The sequence below is a fragment of the Zootoca vivipara genome, chromosome 15, assembly GCF_963506605.1.
Source record: "Zootoca vivipara chromosome 15, rZooViv1.1, whole genome shotgun sequence".
Lineage (NCBI taxonomy): Eukaryota > Metazoa > Chordata > Lepidosauria > Squamata > Lacertidae > Zootoca > Zootoca vivipara.
Genome location: NC_083290.1, coordinates 35,635,040 through 35,652,631, shown reverse-complemented (window position 1 = coordinate 35,652,631; position 17,592 = coordinate 35,635,040). Strand labels below are relative to the sequence as shown.

The 17,592-nt window shown below is 43.0% G+C and overlaps 1 protein-coding gene across 17 annotated transcripts in view; it reads left to right on the top strand.

The window, feature by feature from the left end:
• Positions 1-17,592, top strand: part of CAMK2B (calcium/calmodulin dependent protein kinase II beta) — a 200,017-nt gene that overhangs the window by 53,640 nt on the left and 128,785 nt on the right. The gene's annotated exons all lie outside the window — the stretch shown is intronic.

Here is a 17,592-nt window from a genome sequence, read left to right as displayed (position 1 = left end):
TACTGTTAACGTAACTTAAGAAGTTGAAGTAACATCTGTGGCTAAAATACCTAGGAGGAGTGCCCTTTAGTTTAGTTCACCAGTTCTGTGTCATGATTAGATTTGATTTAGAAGGAACTTTGCACAAATTGCTTCTTGCTACATTCTTTGTGTGCACTGGTAGTGCCTTACTAGACAATCATTTCTTTGCTTTGTGAAAGCATGCCTGTGTGGGACCTGGATACCTTCCATTGATGAAGGGCTTTGGGAAGGGACTGTAGCTCGGGGGCAGAGCTCCTGGCACCCTTTCAGTATAGACCAGGCATCCCCAAACTGCGGCCCTCCAGATGTTTTAGCCTACAATTCCCATGATCCCTAGCTAACAGGACCAGTGGTCAGGGAAGATGGGAATTGTAGTCCAAAACATCTGGAGGGCCGAAGTTTGGGGATTCCTGGTGTAGACTCTAGACCAGGGGTAGTCAACTTTTTTATACCTACCGCCCACTAATGCATCTTTCTTGGTGGTAAAATTTCCTTACCGCTCACCAGTGCTCGATGGAAGGAGGATTGTGCCGTAGAACCCCCTACCGCCCACCTAGAATCCTGAAACGCCCACTCGTGGGCGGTAGGGAGCAGGTTGACAACCCCTGCTCTAGACTCAGGGGTGGGGAACCTTTATCAGTCTGTGACCCAGTGTGGTGTAGTGGTTAGGAGCAATGGATTCATAATCTGGTAAACCGGGTTCGATTCCCCGCTCCTCCACATGCAGCTGCTGGGTGACCTTGGACCTAGTCACACTTCTTTGAAGTCTCTCAGCCTCACTCACCTCACAGAGTGTTTGTTGTGGGGGAGGAAGGGAAAGGAGAATGTTAGCCGCTTTGAGACTCCTTAGGGTAGTGATGAAGCGGGATATCCATTCCAAACTCTTCCTCCTCCTCTCCTCCTCTCCTCCTCTCCTCCTCTTCCTCCTCTTCTACTAATACTAACTTTATTTGTGGGCAAGGGCAAATCAAATGAGGTGTAGAATGTAGTTAGGTGAATATCACAGGTTTCTCCCAGGTGGTACCCATGATACGTGGGTGGCACTGTGGTCTAAACCACTGAGCCCTTGGGCTTGCCAGTCAGAAGGTCGGCAGTTCGAATCCCCGCAACGGGGTGAGCTCCCATTGCTCTGTCCCAGCTCCTGCCAACTTAGCAGTTTGAAAGCACGCCAGTAGATAAATAGGTACCACTGTGTCCTGCAGGTAAACACTGCTTCCATGCGCTCTGGTTTCCGTCATGGTGTCCCGTTGTGCCAGAAGCGGTTTTGTCATGCGGACAACACGACCCGGAAAGCTGTTTGTGGACAAACACCAGCTCCCTCGGCCTGAAAGTGAAATGAACACTGCAACCCCATAGTCGCCTTTGACTGGATGTAACCGTCCAGGGGTCCTTTACCTTTACTTTTTTTTTACCCATGATATCACCAGTAATGAGGTTTAAAACCCTTCCCTCTCCATGTCTGATTCATTGCTATGTGGACAACCTAAGCATGTCTGAACAAAGCACTGTGTTTATGTACACCCCCCCCCCCCCGTTCCCGCATAGCCAGGGTATTAATTCCACTTTCAAAAAATAGTGACTTGACATATTGTATGAATCCTGGGTTGCAACAAACTTAATTTCAAAACAAGCCACCTTCAAACTGTGGGTTAAGAAGCTGGCTTGTTCAATTAACCACAGTTTGTTTCAAGCCAGGATTCACAAACTGATGTTCTAATCTCCAAAGGAGTCTGTTTCTCCTCCCCATGTTGGAGGTGAAATGGGGTGGATGTGTGAACCTGGCTTGCTGCAGGTCACCCATATAGCACTAAACATAATGTAGCATTTTGCAATTTGTTCAGTTGTGGGACTTTCGATACTGGGGGCTAAGTGGTCCCAGCGCCTTTCCACAGCACTGAAACATGCAGGCACTAATTTAGCCCTTCAAACAACCAAACGAAAAAGGTTTGAGCATCATAAAGGTGTATCAATGCCCTGCCATTTTGTGGATCTCCTTTTGTTTATTATTTACTGTACAGTCCCCTCTGACAGCTAAAGCTCACCTTAATCATATTGTCAGCAGCTAAATTTTTGTCTTCCATGACCAAAACAGACACCATATGAGGCATCCCTGAACAAGACCCTACTTTTAAAAGTAATTAGTATCCTCATGAGGCTATTTTGGAGAACATGGCATTTGCGGAGAGCAGGGGTATTAATCCTTTCTTCCATCCTCTGAGGCCTCTTCCCCTATCTTAATTCTCTCCTCCTTGAAGTTGCTTTTAGTTCTCTGCAAGGGAAAAGTACGGGAACCATGGTACCTGCATGTTCAATCTAAAATACTTTAATAATCTAACGAATAGCATCGTTTGGAGAATTCCCATCATGCCCACCTTTTTCTAAACTGAACCCTCCCAACCTTGTTGTTTTGTTCTGAATTTTAGCCCCAAAGGGTGTTCATGACCTTGTGACATTTTAATTGGTCCCAACATACCAATTAACATCCTGCTAATTTTGGAATTGACAGTGAGAAAGTTTCTCAAATGAAATGCTGCTGCTTTCTTTGACTGGTTATTCCAAGAGTAGATTGCCATCTTAAGATATGTTCCTCTCATTGACATTACATTTGCCTGGCTTTGATTTCCACTTGCTGGCCTTTCAATTGTCTTTGAGTCAAATAATTGTAACCCTCAAAAAAATGGTACAGTCCAAATCACCTCTTGGCCTTCTGTCGCACCAGCTTGAATGTTTATTGTCTGACACAATAAGAATTATTTCTAGCAACACAGGGTGGGCAGGGAATCCTTTTAAATTTCTCATGGATCTTTCCCAGGTTTGGGGTTTATTTGTTTTTTCCCCCTTATCTTTTTAATTTATACATTTTGAAACTTGATTAAAACTATGGGATTTTTTTTTTGGTAAAAACTCATTGGTAGCCCTTAAGAGCAAAATCTGTTATAATTTGGAAGCAGAGTGGCAAAAGCTTTCAGAACAGCAAATGATCCTGGTAGTTACAGACCAATTAGCAGGTATTGATCCTGTTCAATACAGTGGAAAAAAGTGATATAAGGCACTGTCAATAAGCATGTAAAGATCACTTATCCAGCTAAGGCTGCTCACAAATACTTGGGGAAACTGATGCCGTCAAACAATCCTGTTGTCCCCCCCCCCCAGTGAAACACAACAAAATTGTGGGATGGTTGTTGATGAACTCTCTTTCTCGTTCATCCTATTTAGTGAGGCATTTTGTTGAAGTATATGAGCTTATTGAAAAATGATCTCCCCACAAGATTTGAAGCTGGAACATTGGCCCCACCCATACTAGTAAATTTCTCCATTCTTGGCAGTGTTTACTGCAGTGCTTAGAAATCCAGTCCATGTTTTCCTAGCAATTCTAGCATACGGTACTGGAATCTGGAGCAGTCCTCAACTAGGTCTTACAGTATTTTGGACTCAAGCCCTCTCTAGTTTTGCAAGCTAGACTGGGTCTGGCAGTCACAAAAAGTTCTGATTATGCCTTGAGTTTAGGTACTTCTTTGATACTATAGTTCAACCTTGCAAATAAGCCCATGAAATTCCTCGCTCCTAGTTTTGTTTTGTTTACTAGTCTGTTAAGAGGCTTGTAGCCTGAATTTCCAAACTTACCGCTGAGGAGGAGAAGCTCAGCCAGCAGGCTATTAGCTTATAAGCAGGCATGCTAAATGCACAAGTAGGGTTGCCATATTTCAAAACGTGAAAACCAGGATACCCCCAAAATTGTTGAGCTTTTTAAAGGAAAACCTGGAGTTTGTTGAGCTTTTTTTAGACAAACCCAGAAGTTGTTAAGCTTTTCGTTTTTACAAAACACCAAAAAACAACAACACAGTTTTTTGATTTACTAAGATCCAGGACAAAGTGCTGTCTTTCAAAAAATCCCCCCCTAGAGAATGCACTATTATTACTAAGCTGGGCTAGCACTACTATAGTGCTAATTTAGGATTCTCAGTGCCACCCCCCACCCCATTCCTACTTTCTTGGTTGTCAATTGTAAAATCCTTTCGTAGTGAGAATTGTGTTTTTGTGTAGTCTTGTGATGATGCAATTACAGGTATATGCACATTTTCCTGAGAGTAAGCTCCATTGTCGCAGTGGGACTTCTGAGTAAGCAGGTATAGGATTGCTATGTGAGAATCTCTTTTATGTTTGACTGTGTATAAAACTATCAAAAACTGCAGTTTACATTTACTGCATAGATAATTTTTTCCAATGGGCACTGATGCTGAACAATGAGATACTGCCTTGTCTGTAACTTTGCTATTTCTTCTGTGAGTGGCCACACTTACTGCAAAGGGAAGCTGTGTAAATTTGTTTGGAGAGAGAGACACTTTCGGCATTGAAAGGATCCTAAGTTGAAATTTTTAAATTTGCACTTAGTTCAGTCCCTCTCCCTCGCCGCTGAAGTATCTGATACCAACAACAAAAGCACCAGTTATAGAAAAGTGGTCCAAGGGATGTGCACCATTAAATTTATTTTATTTATTATTATTTATTTATTGAATTTATATACCGCCCTATACCTGGAGGTCTCAGGGCATGTCACAGAACAAAATCAAAATATAAAACCACAAAATATATAATGAAAATAAAAACACCCAATAGCCCCCCCCCTCCCCAAAAAACACATTTTAAAAGGGCATAGGATGTCAATCGAATCAACCAAAGGCCAGGTTATTTTTGCCTGGCGTCTAAAGGCGTATAATGAAGGCGCCAGGCAAATTTCCCTGGGGAGAGCATTCCACAGACCGGGAGCCATTCCAGACCTCTCAAGGAGGAGGCACACAATGAAGGAACTCAGAAGATGATCTCAGGGTCCAGGTAGGTCCATATGGAAAGAGGCAGTCCTTGAGGTATTGCGGTCCTGAGCCATTTAAGGCTTTATAGGTCAAAACCAGCACTTTGAATTGAGCCTGGAAACTAATTGGTAGTCAGTGCAGTTGGGCCAGGATCAGTGTAACATGCTCAAACCGTCTGAATTCTGCACTAGCTGAAGTTTCCAAACTGTCTTCAGAGGCAGCCCTACGTATAACGCATTGCAGTAATCTAACCTTGAGGTTACCAGAGCATAGACAACATTAGGCTATTGCTGTCCAGATAGGGGCGTAGCTGGGCCACCAGCCAAAGCTGATGGAAGGCACTCTGGGCCACTGAGGCCACCTGAACCTCGAGCGACAGCAAAGGATCCATGAGTCATAAAGCTGCTAGAGAAGAATTAACAGGGATATGTTTCCCTTGTCTCTCTTATTGACAGAGAACATCATACAGGGCGACCAAAGCAGTTTCTGTGCCAAAACCGGGCCTAAACACCGATTGAAATGGATCCAGAAAAAATCAGTTTCTTCCAACAGCGCCTGGAATAATTATTAAATTAATAATCCTACTTGATTGATGGATTGGTTTTTTGACTTTCTAGGTTGCAGTCTTATACATGAGATCCACTGACTGAGGGCATTAGAATTCAGTGGGAGCTCCTTTATGCAAGGTACACCAGCGCTATAACAAGCAGCAAAATGTTTTGGGCTGGCCCTGTGTGGAGGTGCAACAGCAAGGAAATATGCCTGCAACACAGCTGCAAAAAAGCACAGGAACGCATAAAAAGAAGAAAGAGCGGGGGGATGAGAGAAAGCTGATAGAGCTTCCCCGAGGTCTGTTTAGAGAGCCTTGTTTTGTGCTTTTTCCTTTCCCCTCAGCCTTGCTTCCTGCTGGTTGTTCCCATTGCCTTCATTTGTTCCTTCATTTGGGTAATAGCTTTGCCTCCAGTTCACTGATCAGATAATACTGGACCCAAAGTCAGAAGCTGTGCCTGCCCAATGGGAATGGAAAGTCAGGGACCTTACTATTGTTTGTTTCTGAAAAAATAATAATGATGCTTTTAAATAAAAAATGGTGATTGTATATTTATAGGAAAGTCTTGTGTGCAGCTGATTAATGTTTGTAGCCCCCTGTCACATCCTCTGCCATGCAGCTCCAGCTGAGAATCCACCCCCACCCACTTCCAGCAGCATTTTGCATTGAATTTTAATTGCTATGAGCCACTTTGGGAGCTGCTTTGCTGAAAAGCAGGATAAAAATAAAACAAATAATGCTGTTGAATAAGATCCAAACAGGAACGGTTTGGATTCCTAGATCACGGTCTGCAGTTTCTTGAAGATGGACTTCTGGCAAGTGATGGACTGCACCTCACAAAAGTTGGGAGGAATGTTTTTGCCACAAAACTCAAAAACCTCATCAGGAGGGCTTTAAACTGACTTATGTGGGGGAGGGAGACAGTGGTCCTGAAGGTAGGAGTCTATCAAATGCTGAAGATGATCATCCAAATGTCAAGGACCAAATGGAGCAAGCAGCATGCAGACCTAGTGGTGGGACGAAAATATCCTTAAATAAGAGACATGGGGGAATGATCAACGGTCTTCAATGTCTGTATACTAATGCACAGAGCATGGGAAATAAACAAGATGAACTTGAGCTCTTGGTACAGCAAACTAAATATGACATAATAGGCATCACTGAAACCTGGTGGGATGAGTCTCATGACTGGAATGTAGTAATAGAGGGATACAATCTATTTAAGAGAAATAGACCAAACAGGAAAGGAGGAGGAGTAGCTTTATATGTTAGGGATATGTATACCTGTGAAGAGATCCAGGATTTAAAACTTCAAAGCCAAATTGAGAGTATCTGGGTCAAAATTAAGGGAGAGAAAAACAACAGTGATCTCATTGTGGGAGTTTACTATAGATCCCCAAGCCAAACTGAGGACACAGATGATGCCTTCCTGGAACAGATGGCCAAGCATTCCAAAGGAAGTGAGATAGTAGTAATGGGGGATTTCAACTATCCTGATATTTGTTGGATGTCAAACTCAGCCAAGAGCATAAGGTCGAACAGATTCCTCACTGGCCTTGCAGACAACTTCATTGTCCAGAAAGTGGGAGAAGCAACAAGAGGATCAGCCATTTTAGATCTGGTCCTAACCAATAGTGATGACTTGGTTGGTGGGGTAGAAGTGGCAGGATCATTAGGTGGGAGTGACCATGCTCTTCTGGAGTTTATTATCCAGCGGAAAGGAGCAACCAAGCATACTAAGGTCCAAATTCTAGACTTTAAGAAAGCCGACTTCAGAAAACTTAGGGAAACGCTGGGTGAAATCCCATGGACAGTAATACTAAAAGGGAAGGGAGTTCATGATGGTTGGGAGTTTGTTAAAAGGGAGATATTAAAAGCACAACTTCAGGCAATACCAATGAGACGGAAACATGGAAGGTGCCTAAAGAAGCCAGGCTGGCTATCTAAAGAACTCTTGACTGAGTTAAGATTTAAAAGGGATATGTACAAAAAATGGAAAAGGGGGGAAATCTCCAGAGAGGAATTCAAACATATAGCCAGCACGTGTAGAAACAAAGTCAGAAAAGCTAAAGCACAGAATGAACTCAGGCTCGCCAGAGAGGTTAAAAGCAACAAAAAGGGCTTTTATGGGTATGTCCGTAGCAAAAGGAAAAACAAGGAAACAGTGGGGTCACTCAGAGGAGAACATGGTGAAATGCAAACAGGGGACAGAGAAAGGGCAGAACTCCTCAATGCCTTCTTTGCCTCAGTCTTCTCCAAGAAAGAAAACAACGCCCGACCTGAAGAATATGGAGCAGATGATTCAGCAGGGGAAACACAGCCCAGAATAAGTAAGGAGGTAGTACAAGAATACTTGGCTAGTTTAGATGTATTCAAGTCTCCAGGGCCAGATGAACTACATCCAAGAGTATTAAAAGAACTGGCAGAGGTGATTTCAGAACCACTGGCAATAATCTTTGAAAATTCCTGGAGAACAGGCGAAGTTCCAGCAGACTGGAGGAGGGCAAATGTTGTCCCTATTTTCAAAAAGGGGAAAAGAGAGGACCCAAACAATTACCGCCCAGTCAGCCTGACATCAATACCAGGAAAGATTCTAGAGCAGATCATTAAGCAAACAGTCTGTGAGCACCTAGAAAGAAACTCTGTGATCACTAAAAGTCAGCATGGGTTCCTGAAAAATAAGTCATGTCAGACTAATCTGATCTCATTTTTTGACAGAATTACAAGCCTGGTAGATGAAGGTAACGCTGTGGATGTAGCCTATCTTGATTTCAGCAAGGCCTTTGACAAGGTGCCCCATGATATTCTTGTAAAGAAGCTGGTAAAATGTGGGCTAGACAATGCTACCATTCAGTGGATTTGTAGCTGGATTACTGACCGAACCCAAAGGGTGCTCATCAATGGCTCCTCCTCATCCTGGAGAGTAGTGACTAGTGGGGTGCCACAGGGTTCTGTCTTGGGCCCAGTCTTGTTCAACATCTTTATCAATGACTTGGATGATGGGCTTGAGGGAATCCTGAGCAAGTTTGCAGATGACACCAAGTTGGGAGGGGTGGCTAACACCCCAGAGGACAGGATCACACTTCAGAATGACCTTAACAGATTAGACAACTGGGCCAAAGCAAACAAGATGAATTTTAACAAGGAGAAATGTAAAGTACTACACTTGGGCAAAAAAAATGAAAGGCACAAATACAGGATGGGAGACACCTGGCTTGAGAGCAGTACATGTGAAAAGGATCTAGGAGTTTTGGTTGACCACAAACTTGACATGAGTCAGCAGTGTGATGCAGCAGCTAAAAAAGCCAATGCAATTCTGGGCTGCATCAATAGGAGTATAGCATCTAGATCAAGGGAAGTAATAGTACCACTGTATTCTGCTCTGGTCAGACCTCACCTGGAGTATTGTGTCCAGTTCTGGGCACCACAGTTCAAGAAGGATACTGATAAGCTGGAACGTGTCCAGAAGAGGGCAACCAAAATGGTCAAAGGCCTGGAAACGATGCCTTATGAGGAACGGCTTAGGGAGCTGGGTATGTTTAGCCTGGAGAAGAGAAGGTTAAGGGGTGATATGATAACCATGTTCAAATATATAAAAGGATGTCATATAAAGGAGGGAGAAAGGTTGTTTTCTGCTGCTCCAGAGAAGCGGACACGGAGCAACGGATTCAAACTACAAGAAAGAAAATTCCACCTAAACATTAGGAAGAACTTCCTGACAGTGAGAGCTGTTCGGCAGTGGAATTTGCTGCCAAGGAGTGTGGTGGAGTCTCCTTCTTTGGAGGTCTTTAAGCAGAGGCTTGACAGCCATCTGTCAGGAATGCTTTGATGGTGTTTCCTGCTTGGCAGGGGGTTGGACTGGATGGCCCTTGTGGTCTCTTCCAACTCTATGATTCTATGATTCTATGATTCTATGATTCTAAGATCTGACACAAGCTGAATTATACACAGTAGTGCAGTGAATGAAAGGTTATCTGTGAGACCCATTCTGTATTTGCCAGAGATGTTAAAAGAGTGACGTTATGGGTGATTGTGATTGTCATCCCAATCCTATGCATGTTAACTGAGAAGCTTGCCCCACTGAGTTCAATGGTGCTTATGCCAAAGTAAGTATTATAGGATTGCAGTTAGTTCTCTGGATAATTTCCCACCTAATCCATTTGTTTCCTTGCTTGGACACTTAAGTAAGTACACCCTTGAGGTGACTTAATAGAGATTGTTCTTTAACATAGCTGGAACAACCCTATCACAGTAAAGGTTGTGAAAAGCCCTACCTTTTTGACCCCTTCCAGTGCAGGTGTGTGGCTGAAGAGGGGATTCTGATGCACTTTGGTGACAGCAAGTAGTACTGTATAGTACCAGAAATTGAATTTTCAGACGAATTTGTGAGAAGTAAAGTATGAGGCGATACTGTTAAAAGAAACAGGTGGTGCAGTTGGGGTGGCCAGATGCAAAAGGCAACAGGGCTCCTACACCTTTAGTAACTGTGTTATTAAACAGGGAATTTCAGAAGGAGCTGTGTTCTCTTTCACACCTGGCTACTCTAAATATGATTCCTATGTGTGTTTGCTCCAGGTTGAGCCACACTAGGTTATGGTCTTCTTAAAGGTAAAGGTAAAGGGACCCCTGACCATTAGGTCCAGTCGTGACCGACTCTGGGGTTGCGCGCTCATCTCGCATTATTGGCCGAGGGAGCCGGCGTACAGCTTCCAGGTTATGTGGCCAGCATGACAAAGCCACTTCTGGCGAACCAGAGCAGCACATGGAAACGCCGTTTACCTTCCCGCTGTAGCGGTTCCTATTTATCTACTTGCATTTTGACATGCTTTCGAACTGCTAGGTTGGCAGGAGCTGGGACCAAGCAACGGGAGCTCACCCCGTCACAGGGATTCGAACTGCCGACCTTCTGATCAGCAAGCCCTAGGCTCAGTGGTTTAACCACAGCACCACCTGGGTCCCCTATGGTCTTCTTATCCACATGCATTTACTTCTTTTTGATCTTTGAAATTCTTGAAAATACCTCATTGTAAAACAGGGAATCATCCTGCCTCCCATGCACATGTGTATGTTGGTTAAAAGCTAATGAAAACCCTTAAAATGCTTTATGTAAGACTGGATTGGAATACTGTGTTTTTATTTTTGATCTTGCAAATGCATATTGTATCCTACCTACATGCCAATCAGAACGTTTATGGAAGCCACTCACCCATTTCTGCAACATAGGTGAATAATAAGACTGACTAACTTACTTGGTGGCTGTGAGGATTACAACATACAGTAAACAATGTACAGTATATGATGCAAACACATGAAAGCACTATACCAATATGAAGCATTATTGTGGCACCTTAAAGATTAACATATTTACGGTAGGCTGAAATCTTGTGTGCACTTAAGTGGAGCATAAAGAAAACATTCATAGGATTGTGCTGTTACTGTGTCAGAAGCTTCTATGGGATAGATCCCACTTCATAAGATGTATGTTTATCCCCCTCTGTCGTCAGAGAGGTAAGGAGGAGGGAAGTGATAAAGCAAATGGGTCAAATGGCTATGAATCGTACAGTCTTAAGAATTCTACATAAACTTTGACATGATTTTCAGTTTTGTTTAATTTCTATGCAAACTAAGACCTTCATTGTACTGGCAGCAGTATGTTGGAACAATGTACCCATTGAAATCAGGCAGGCACCTACAATTCTATTATTTCTCCACCTGCTGAAAACATTTCTGTTTTGCCAAACATTTTTAGATAATTCAATTTGGCCATTTGTTCACTATTTTATTATATTTTAGTGCTTGCGTTGTACATCACATTGATATTTTTTGAATGAGTTGGTTTTGTGGAAATACTCCTATAAGTAAAGGTACAGTAAAAAGGTAACTGGATAGTTAAGTCCAGTCAAAGGCAACTATGAGGTTGAAGCGCTCATCTCGCTTTCAGGTCAAGAGAGCTGCCATTTGTCCACAGACAGCTTTCCGGGTCATGTGGCCAGCAGGACTAAACTACTTCTGGCACAACGGTACACCGTGATGAGTGCCAGAGCACATGGAAATGCTGTTTACCTTCCTGCTGCAGCGGTACCTATCTATCTACTTGCACTGATGTGCTTTCAAACTGATAGGTTGGCAGGAAAGTAAACAGTAGTGCAATAGTTCTAGTTACAGGTAGGTAGCCGTGTTGGTCTGCCGTAGTCGAAACAAAATAAAAAAAAATTCCTTCCAGTAGCACCTTAGAGACCAGCTAAGTTTGTCATTGGTATCTGAAGAAGTGTGCATGCACACGAAAGCTCATACCAATGACAAACTTACCGTAGTTGGTCTTTAAGGTGCTACTGGAAGGAATTTTTTTTATTTTGTTTCGAGTAGTGCAATAGGTAGGGGCAGATGGGGCTTGTCCACCTGGGGAGGCAGCCCATCCAGGAGAAGGAAGACTCTGATCTTAGACCTCTGTTGCCTTGTGGCACATCTTCAGGAGAAGAAAAGGCTAAGGAGTTTATCCTACACAAATCCAGAGTGGAGTCCCTAAGAATGTTGAATGGCATATTGTATGCTTCCTTCTGGCAAATCCTGCAGCCAAACTGGTGCCAAACAGACAAGAAGGAGAAGGAGGGGCAGAAGAACTCCATGTGAGCTAGGAATGACAAGCTGGAACAAAGAGACACAGAGAATGGTTTTTTGTTGTCCTTTGAATCCGTTGCTGCCCTTAAGGGGTAAGCCAGACTCTCATAGGATTTGGGTTTTTTTTGTTTTTTGTTTTAATGATCTGCAATCCCTCCATCTATTCTAGGTGTAGGTTGTATATATTTGTAAATAAAACCATATATCATAAAGACACCACAGTCCTCCTTGTGCCTCATTGTCCCAAAAGGGAACACAAACCTGGTAACCCCCGGAAACTTGCACCACTTATGGAAATTGGGGTGGCATGTAACAATGCTGCACGTACAGTATTTCTTGTGCCTTCAATTTTACTTTCAACTTTTCTTATGCTCAGAAACCCCTTATTTATAATGTATAAATAGACATGAATAAAGCTACATTAAAATATATTCAGCACTGGATGGAAGGCAGCTGCCATTCCTTACACACAAAAACAAACCCTTTAGCATCCTTTAGGAAGGAGCATAGGAGACATTATTTCCTCTCTGGGAACCTGTACCCTTGTGCGTTCATGCTGAGCCATGGTTTAGCTTAGTGTTATGTAATGACCAGGTCTCACTCTCTCTCTCAGACTTCACTCTCTTCGGCCTCACCCTCAAACTTTCTTTTGGAACCTCCTGTGCCCGAATTCTGACAGATTTCTAAATGAGTCTCTTAAATTTTTCCCTCCCTGTCCTCCTTGTCATAGAATCTTAACTCGGTGTGTCAGCTTTTCCGTTACTAACATCTCAGTTTTTATTTCGGGGCATTTAAAGGTATTTATAAATCTGTTGATTTCCAGATTGACAGATTTACCTGCAAGCTGTGCAAATCCAGGAGTGTAAATTGCATTATAAATTTATAAAGATTTTTCCACGGAAGGATGGAGAAATACTCAAAGCTTTAAATAAATTCGTAACACTGAGTAGCATTAACAAAAGAAGCATTGAGCCCCAGGCATACTTGATCTGTTTTCTTGACCATTGAATACATTTTTTTCTTTGACATTTAAGACCACAAGGAAGATAGAACCCTGACCTAGAAGGCACCATATGGTTTGTTACTTTAGAGAGGGCATGGATGGTGTAGCTGCCAGAGAACAGGGTGGATAAAAATCAATGATTTTTTAAATTTAAATCAGATTTTTTTTAAAATAAAATGCTTTTTGAGGAAATATATTACAATCCAAAGGTTATTCCATCATGAAATAAAGATTAGTTTTTTTTAATTTTGTAGAATAAGGTTGTATATGTTTAATTTTTGGGGTAAATAAATTCCATTAATCCATTCACAATGTCATGCTCTTCCAGAGGTTTTTGTAAGATTATTGGGTAGTTTCTCTGCCTACAAGATATTATCACAGATGCTTGGTTTACTTTTGCAGTTCTCAAAACTGAATTTGACTCAACAGAGATCACATGCCTCTTCTTCACAGCAAAAATGTTATAACATGAACAGAGTTGAGAAAAAGACCTTAATCCTATTATTCTACAAACCTATGAATACAGAAACAACCCCTTCAGTGCTAAGTTTCAAGAAGTTCAGTGAATAGAATAGAAACAATATTTTTCTGATTGTTTGGAGTGGACAGTATTTAAGTTTTTCATGTGTAGGCTGGGCTGACGGTCTAAGTTTCTTAAAATATATATATTTTGTTTTTGTTTAGCCAAATTAGTTAACAAACATGGATGTTTGTTTAAGCAAATAACATATGCTGTAATGTTATTGTTTCAGTTAAATAGATCTATTTAAATTGTTATTATTAAGGTAATGATTATTTTTCTCCTTCCTAAGTACAACAGTAAAGTTGTCCAAATATGAATGAGCAACCTATTAAACTGGGGATAAAAAAACTAATATGAAAAGTTGTTATTCTCAAAATCTTCATCTACTTGCATATTAAAGTTATAACAGCAAGAATTAGTCTTTATGTAGAAAACTCTGATTTAAATCAAGCCTTACTGACTAGTGATTTAAATCGTGATGTAAATCAGTTTGATTTAAATCAAATCCACCCTGCCAGAGAACAAAAATTTGAGGCCAGGGGATGGGGAGCTACATCAAAGCCACCCTACAGAGAAGATCATAGCTTGGTGATAAGTTCAAAACCTGACACCTTCAGTTTAAAGGAATTGGTAGCGGGAGATGGGGAAGTCTAGAAAACAAAGTGTGAGGAAGTTGATTTTTTGACAATTTAGCTTGATGAAGAGTTCTGGTGAACTTGAAAGCTTGCACACTATTGCGTGACACTCGGGCCGGCCTGATAAAGGTATTGCCCTAATGTGACTTTTAAAGCATGCAGTTGTGTAGGAAAGAAGTGTGTACCCTGTCCCTGCTATATACTGACAGGGTCGGCATCAAGGACTGACATTGATAGGCATCTGCTGAGGCTGGAATACTAGCCAGGAGCTCACTGCTGACCCCCAGATCCTGCTTGTCTTCCTTTTTGCTGACCCCTGCCTGTTTGCCTGCCCTCTCCAAATACACAAATAGTGGCAAGAGTGAAAAAGGTGTGGAAATGCATCACTTGCCTTGCCCTCTTATTTTGGGCAGTGGTGCAGATTAGACCCAGAGAAGAGAGGGCATGCCAATTGGGGCTAGTAGCAACAGCAGCACAAGGGTAAGGGCCCACAGAGAGCATCTTGCTCAAAGGCCCCCAATAATTTGGTGCTGTCTCTTCACGTTGAAGAAGATAGTGCAGCAGACAAGGTGTTGATCATAACTTTAGAACCAAGGACTTTGAACTGAAATAATTAAATACAGTATAGCGGACACTGCTAATCATCAACTGGGTCAGGGTTCAGGTAAAGATTGGGAGAGTTCAACACTTGCTATGTATTTGAGGCTTCTGTCGAAAGATCTGGATTCTGAATCTGCTTTCCATATGGATCCCATTGCCACTGGCGTTTTTTTAAATATATATATATATATATATATATATATATATATATATATATATATATATATATTACTCTTTTATGTTTGCTATCTGCCTATATTAACATTCTCCATGTTTTCTGTATGTTCTCAATGAGTGTTCTTGCTGCGTTTTGCTTTGTATAAGACTGTTTATCGGTTGCCCAGAGCGTAGGCACAATGGGAGCCCGTTCACCTCAAGGTACCACCTCAGCTGTCCTGCCGCTTCAGCTCCTGGTGTTCAGCAGCTGTCACCCTTTGAATGTGTGAACTTCCACAGTGTGTTTCCATGGAGACTTGTTCTAACTGAATGTGTGACCCTTTCCTGCTGCTTGCCTGTCCCCGCCATAGAGCTGCCGTCCCGGCTCCCTTTCGGTCACGCATCTCCCGGTCTTGTTTGTTTCCGCAGGCCCTTTTACCTTTAATCTTGGAAACTGCCGCCTGTGTCAAGAGGAATTGGCTGTTATGGTCGCCTGTTGCCAGCCAGTTCTGTGTTCAAGCATCAGATTCTGCCACATAAGCGTACCCTCCACAAAGCCTTCTGCTGAAGCACCCAGCCTTGATTAGCAACACAGCACAGTAATTGCTGGAAATTATTTATTTAGGCCCGTAGAATCACATTTGCAATTTTATGTTTTTCCAGTATATTTTGCAAAGATGGAAATGAATGCTCATGCTGCGAAGAGGCACGTGCTGTACTGTGTGACTAGCTGTTTGCTTCGGATAGTGTTGCTAAGATGACAAACAGTATTTGAAGGCATTCTTTAACTCCACCATTCAGCCTTTCAAAGGGCTCCCAGGGCAGCTTCCAGAAGATCAGTAACAAATAAGGCAGTCCCTGCTTTTGGACTCGCCATGGAAAGGATAGGACACAAAGGAAAAAAGGTCGAGGATGGAAGAGGAAAAACAAGTAAACTCAGTGACCAGCTAGAATGCCAACAGTTCAGGGAGTTGTTGTTGTTGTTGTTTAGTCGTTTAGTCGTGTCCGACTCTTCGTGACCCCATGGACCATAGCACGCCAGGCACTCCTGTCTTGCACTGCCTCCAGCAGTTTGGTCAAACTCATGTTCGTTGCTTCGAGAACACTGTCCAACCATCTCGTCCTCTGTCAGTCCCCTTCTCCTAGTGCCCTCAATCTTTCCCAACATCAGAGTCTTTTCCAGGGAGTCTTCTCTTCTCATGAGGTGGCCAAAGTATTGGAGCCTCAGCTTCACGATCTGTCCTTCCAGTGAGCACTCAGGCCTGATTTCCTTCAGAATGGAGGAAGTTCAGGGAGAGGAGCCAAATGTAGCTGGTCTCTCAACAGAGCTGATGAAATGGCCCTGCTTCTTTCTTTCCCTCTGCTGCTGGAGGAGGAGGAGGAGGAGGAAACTGGTGAAGCTGGTCTTTCAACAGAAGAGAGAGAGGCCCTGTGCTTCCCATTTCACCCTCTGCAGCAGTACATCATCTTCCCTATAAGGTTTATCAGGAATTAGATAGACAGCTGCGTGGCCTGTATAATGTTGTTTTATGCACTTTCCCTCAACATGGTTATTAACCCCTGTGTTCAAAAATATCATGTGCAGTGGCCCTGTGATTCCCCCCCACCTCGAAAAGTACATTCATACCTGCCAGTAGAATAATAGCCTTGACACTGAATTTCCACAAGGCTTTCCAAGGCTTTCTGATTTCTGCTCTGATTGCAATTGCTTGTGCCCCCCCCATCCTCTGCTCTGCTATCCAAGAACGAAGCTGTTTGATTTTTTGTTTACGCTACGATTTTATTTCGGTATAGCATAACAGATACTTATTTGTTTTCTTCTTTCCCTCCCTCACACGCTCTTGCTCGGTCCCCCTCCCCCTCCTGTATTCAAAGCAAAATGTTCCTCCTTTGGCTCTGCCGCTGTGCTAATAAGTGTCCTGGATGGCATGATGGGATTAGCATACAGCTGGGTTAATAGAGGACACTCTGAGCCACTGCAATGCAGGTAGGCTGGAGCATGCTCAGTTGCACGGCTCCACTCCTCAGCCAGCAAGAACACAGCTCTGCATGTTTGACTGACAGCCCCAAGCCTTGGAAGAGTTGCCTGTGTCTGCCTTGTACTGAGCAGCTATTGGCTCTAGAGCCTGCCTATCAGCCATCTGACCCACGTGCTACTGGACTTTTAATTTGTTTGTGCTGCTTGGAGGTTCCCTGGACTAGAGCCAGACTCTCTCTTCCTGGTGTGCGTGTATGAGAGAGAGGGGGGGAGGCAGGGCCGGATTCAGGGATTTCTCTTTCATCTCCTCATTGCTTTCTAGCGTTTGGGAGAACAAGTGGAGGGGCTGTGCATTTGAAATTCCTGCTACTTTGGAATATTTGCGGTGCCCACAAAGGATAGCTGGGAGATGATCCTCTGGCAGATATTCGCAGAAGAGAACAACTGATACAGCTGAGATAATCTTTTGCAAGGGGATAATCTTGGTATAGCATCAAATAATTGATCTGAGTTCCTGACTGAACCCAGCTGGCTACTGAATGAATGGGGTAGTCAAACCAGCCCAGTGTCATGACAGAGATTAAAATTATGCCATCCCTACTTGACCCTGGACACATTGCTGTGTTTTCAGTGAAGGTGCCATCACCAGGAAATTAGGTTGGGGGCTGACTTTGCTAATGGGGAAGACTTGGCCCTT